The sequence below is a fragment of the Cyprinodon variegatus genome, unplaced genomic scaffold (assembly GCF_000732505.1).
Source record: "Cyprinodon variegatus isolate N-32 unplaced genomic scaffold, C_variegatus-1.0 Scaffold202, whole genome shotgun sequence".
NCBI classification, from domain to species: Eukaryota; Metazoa; Chordata; class Actinopteri; order Cyprinodontiformes; family Cyprinodontidae; genus Cyprinodon; species Cyprinodon variegatus.
Window position 1 is genome coordinate 652,466 of NW_015150655.1, and position 5,807 is coordinate 658,272.

The following is a 5,807-nucleotide window of genomic DNA, read 5'->3' on the forward strand; positions in this document are numbered from 1 at the left end:
CAGCTGATACCGGATGTGATAACGAACTTCCTTGTCTTTTTTAACCAGCTACCTAACAGCTGTTTCTGCTGCATGCTCACACGCTCTTTCAACTGCAATTACAATCTAAAAACGACTCATTCATAAAACTGTAAAATCAGGGACATTTCCTGGGACAGCTTTAGTCGGGGACATGTAATCCAAAACAGGGACTGTCCCCATTTTCCCAGGACAGTCCCCGTCTGGTCACCATAGGCCATCCACTTACTGTAACCTGAATCATTTGTCAAAGCATCAATCAGAGAAGCAAACGAGGACTTGGATAACTTTGCATGAGATTGAGGCATTCATAGCTTATGGTGGAGAATCTGCTCAGAAAACTACTTTCAGCCAAAAGATTAAATTAAATTAAATTAAATTAGGCCCAAAGAACTCAAATTTGAAATTTGCCACATGCCATGGGGAGATGGCAAACATGGTGTTTAATTTGGAATAAACCAAAAGGTAACTTTTTGCCTTTATAGAACTGTAGTAATACTGCAGATCACTTAAAACAGACAACTTCCATAACAAAAAAAAGAGCAACGCCAGCATAATGCTGCTAGTTCCCTGTTACCAGTCAGTGAATCTATGTTTCTTTTGTGTGTCTGTTTCTATGTTCTTGAAACTCCAGTTGGCAACTTCTGAATTGAGCAGCCGAAAAAACTCAAAGTGGCCCAGTCTAAGTTCCTTTCATTCAAAAGGCTTGAAAGGGTGTGAAGAGTTTAGTAGGGAGTGAACATTTTTTAAATACAAAGCAAGAACCATTTTGAACAACCACTGGGACAACCCCTGTATCCCTAAAATATCCAAAACAGGAGCTCAGTGGGAAATAGAACAGTGGAGGAAATTGTTCTAAAACAAAAACCACAGCTGTTCACTTTTCTTGCCTCTAAGAGACAGAGGAAAGTGGGAAAAATCATAATCTCACGCTGTCTGATGTTGTCTTAAATGCTCTATTGCTTTGCCGATCACGTTGCACTCCCATCATCTTTCCCTGGCGTCTCCAAGACAAATCTGGGCTGATGCCAGGGACACACACGTAAACCACTATGCACAGCAACAACAGCAGCAGCTGAGCCGTGATGAATGACGCTCTCATCCCGACGGGCCGCTGTCGATGCATGTTCAAGTGGATGGGATTGAATTTAACCATAGAAATGACAGGCCATTCTTTTTTAGGGCACAGGGCAGGCAACATGAATGGTTTGTGGCAATGAGGAGGCTCAGTGATTGATGCCCCTTGAGGATGAGCCAGCGAAATTGTGGAGAGAGACAAAGGAAAACCATCCCTGTCATAAAAGTGAGCGTCTGGAGAATCCACGAGTTCTGGTGTGCATCCTGAACCTAGCCACTTCTTATCCTCTTTACCACCTGATCCCTGTTTGAAGGAGCTTATACTTCTCACCACCCAGCTAAAATGGCCCTATTTATCACACCCTTATGTTTCTGTCATCGGCGGCCTACAATGTTGTTGGATAAGACATTTGAAGTAAGCCCCAGAGAGCCTCTGGAGGAGATGTGGCCCCTTTTGCGAGGCCACTGAAGAGAAATACAGAATGTATTTTAAACCACATTCCAGCTCATAGTTTCATTTGTTTGCTGTCAAAGTTCTCTCCCTGTAGTCCTATATTGAAATTACTGTCAGGGTCCAACGGCAGCTTCATGGCTAAACTTTCTTGCTGTTTATCAGACCTGGGAGTTTTGAAACTCAGACTATTGGAACAATTTGAATTGGAGTACATGGCTCAGATTTAAATTAGGTCAATATACTGATTTGAATACTGAATTGGCAGTATATAAATTGAACTGAACAAAACAAAAATTTACATCCATAATTATAAAATATAACTTCAAAATCAACAATTAAGTTTAATTTAGCTATGTTGTTACGAGTAAATAGGTCCATCCGCTGCATATTTCGGTTAATGTCCCTGTCCTCCAATTAATATTCCTGTACATTGTGAGCTAGCAATGCTAATTGGGGGAGTGGCAGCCTAGTGGTTTGGACATAGAGCTTGGAATCCTGAGGTTGTGAGTTTGATACCCACTCCCACAGACTGCCACTCTAGCTCTTTGAGCAAGACCCTTAACTCCCGATTGATGCCTGGATACCCCACGATGGCAGCCCACTGCTCCCCAAGGGGATTGGTTAAATGCAGAGGTGAATTTCTCTAACTTTAAGTTACCTTTCAAATTTATAAATAAGTTTCAATTTTATTGCGACCATGGAAAAAATTATGACTTACACTCCCAGAAGACACACCATAGTGGACAGCTGGTTTAATGATGCCATTGACTGTGGAATGGATACATTTTAGAGTTTCTGTTAAGTCTATTTTTAATCCTACATGGCCCTTACTTTTTCAAACTGCTGGCCTGAATAGAGGTACTATTGCAGTTTCATACACATTTGTATGCTCACTGAGGGCAGACAGACATAATCATGAAATAAAAATTTAACGTGAACAGTCTACTCCTTCGGTCTGTGTATTTAATGCTGGGCATAAATAGGCTATTTCTTTCTAAATGAGTTGGTTCCCGAATAGGGTTGTCAAACGTATCGATACTCCAAAAAGTATCGATACTGAAACGTTGTATCCACATACAATACTCATTTTAAAAAGTATCGATACAGCCATCTAAAGTGCAGAATAGTGAAAAATGAACTTTCTGAACACTGTGTGGTTGAATAATTCTGTGCATTTTTCAGTTTCAGACTTTTTTTGTAACAGGTGCAGCTGCTGAGAATTATTATTGTTTAACTGGTTTGGCCAGTGTCATTGTTATGTCTGCAAAACAAAGCCAAGGAAGGAACACTTTGTTTTAATTTTAAGTTTTCTATCAAGCTTGCTTAATAGTGTGCACAGCATACAACCTCAAAATATTATTCTTATTGTTTTTTTATTTATTTCTTTTATTTTTTTAGTAATCAAAATATTTCTGTTGATTTTTAGAGTCTTTGTTTTTATTCTTGTGGTATCGAAAAGGATATCGAGTATCGAATATTTTACTTAGTATCGCTATCGAGTTGAAAAGTTTAGTATCGTGACAACCCTTGTTCCGAAAGCAGATGCAACAAGAAATTAACTTGTCATTAGAAACCAAAGAATTTCAGCCTGACCGGCTCTAAACCACCTAAAACCAGATATCCCCCACCCCATCACTGTAGGCACTGTATCTAATCTAAACACTTTTCATAGCTCCAAAACAGAACAACATTAACTGAATGAAGATGTTATTGTGAAAGACTGTTAGCGTGTTCTGGATTCTGGAATTTGGGCACTATCTGTAAGCTTCAACAGCAGTTCTTGACAATAGAATAGTTAGAATAGAAAAAATAAAAATACTGAGACAGAAAGAGAATAAAAAGTAAAAAAGCAATTCAACAATTTGTCATTATTCCTGGCACTAGTGTTGGTGTGATTCAGGATTCAACACACCTGTCAACTCGGCCCTGTTCCCAATCAACCTCCATCAGATTCACCTGCTTACCTGACTATATAACGAGCTCTCAGCCCAGTCACTAGTGCCTGATTATAATGAACCATCGGTAAGTTTAGTCCAGTATTTCAGTTACTTGTCTGCATGTCTGAATATGATCTGATTCTGCCTCCTAATATTTTGAGCCTGCCTGAAACCTATTAGACCTGTCCTATTGTGTTTTTGGATCTCTGGCCTGTTTTTTGTGCCTGGACATCGTGCTCTGATTCTCTCCTGGTTCTCAGATCAACTGGCTCTGACTCTGGAGCGGCACTCAGATTCCAAACTATTGTTTGTCCCTTTGATCATCCTGCCTGTCTGTGCTCTCAAAGATCTGTTGCTGTGCATTCCCTCGGACCAATGAGTAACTATCAATAAAGGACTCCTCTAAACCAACCTGGATTGATTTAGGAATCTTCAGAGATTCACCAGGGATGTCACATGCCAACAGGCTTCTTCAGAAACTCTTATTTGTCCCCAAACTCCAGGAAAAAGTTCTGGTTGCTGACTCTGGTGATTTCTTCCCGACCTGCAGCAGTTTTATATTCCAACAAAGTGTTTAAATGTTTCTTGTTTTATCTGGTTGAATTGTGGTTCTTCAATTTTCTGGTCATGATACAATAAAATTTTTGCTCAACAAATGGAGCATAACAACTAAATGCTTTTTTTTTCATTTCGGGTTCTGGGTATACAGAAGAGACTTGAGCCAGAAGTCTTGCATAGGGATGTTACCACATCTGGTTCTTTTCACTATACTGTAGTTTGAATTTTCTCATTACTTCTGAGTACTTATTCATGTAAAATAAAACTATACAATATGATGGTACTTAAATACATCACTGTAACACAGGCAGTCTAGAAGTGTACCATTTTAACATGCTGGACATGGACACAGCATTTCCCTCACAGGAGCATGATGACATCAGAAGCCACTGGTTCAGTAAACAGACAGGTCTCGAAAATGGGGCTCCAATGAAAAAAATGCAATGCATATTGGAGTTGCTGTAATATTTGTGACTTGAACTGTATTGCCGGCTCCTGGTATACTACTAAGAGGAAGTAACAGGTTAAGACCAAGAACTTTCTCAAGGCTCAGGAGTAGGCAAGCCTCAGGTCTACGGCTACAACTCTGACTTGTCTGTGGCAGGCAACAGCCACATAATTTTTTCTGCTCCAGGTAAGTGAGACCGGTGAGACCAGTGTTTAGGAGGATTTTAGTATGGTACTGATATTAAGGAACCTTTGAGTACCACTATTTCACACGTACTGGGCATCGATACCGTAACAGTTCAAATGTGATCTCTGCCCATTAGTTGTCTAGGCCGTTAATGAACTTAAAACATGTGTGCTGTATTTGGGTGCTAATCCATTCAGTGAGATATAGACTAACAGAAGGAATTTCAAAGTGATGTGCTCTGCTTAGAGAGGAGTTAGGGAACAGCCATTTAAATCAAATACAGCCATCGATTGACTTTTTGGGCACACCTTGCTGATAAATCTTTCATTTAATACTAAAAATACTCTTCAGGTGATACAAGGACGTCTGTGTTACTTTATGTGCTTCTGAAGATTCAGGTCTTCATCCTTCACTACACTTTTGTGGCCTGATCAATGTTTTTATTGAACACACTGAAGATTCATGTTACCTTTTAATTGCTCCTCTTTTTGTCCTAAAATGATTAGGTTTTGTTTTAATCAGTTTAAGATTTTATGTATTTATCAGCACTTGAATAGCTTCAAGTGTACATTTACGTGCATGTCATTGAACACCTTGACAAGGTCAGTTTTGCTACTGTTGTGCATGGAAACATCACTTAGAAACTGCAATGATGCAAGAAACTATTTCAAAGCACATTTTAAGATGCATTGCTTTTTAAAACATTCAATTAAATTAAATTCAAAAATAATTTGCTGATTCCAAAGTAAAATTATATAAAAATGGTTCATCAAAGCTGCAAGACAGGGCCAGCTATCATGAACCGAGGACAGATGGACCCAGTATTCAAGGACAGACAGTCAGTAAGAAAGTTCAAACGTTTATTAAATAAAACAAAACAAAAGTGGAGTTGTGGCTCGCGGACACTGCAGGCGGGAGGGCTGGGCACCGCCCAATCTCAGACATTCTGTATTGGGAGAAACACAGGTAAGTGACCACGATCATCTGACAGAAGATTATCTGAGTTGGTCACTTACCTGGTTTAACAGTCTAGACCAACAATGTCCCCAGTGCTGCAGTCCCAGAGGTCATGCTGGAAGCCGATCCTGGTCAGGGATCCAGAACAGACAGAACAGGCAGGATCCAGATC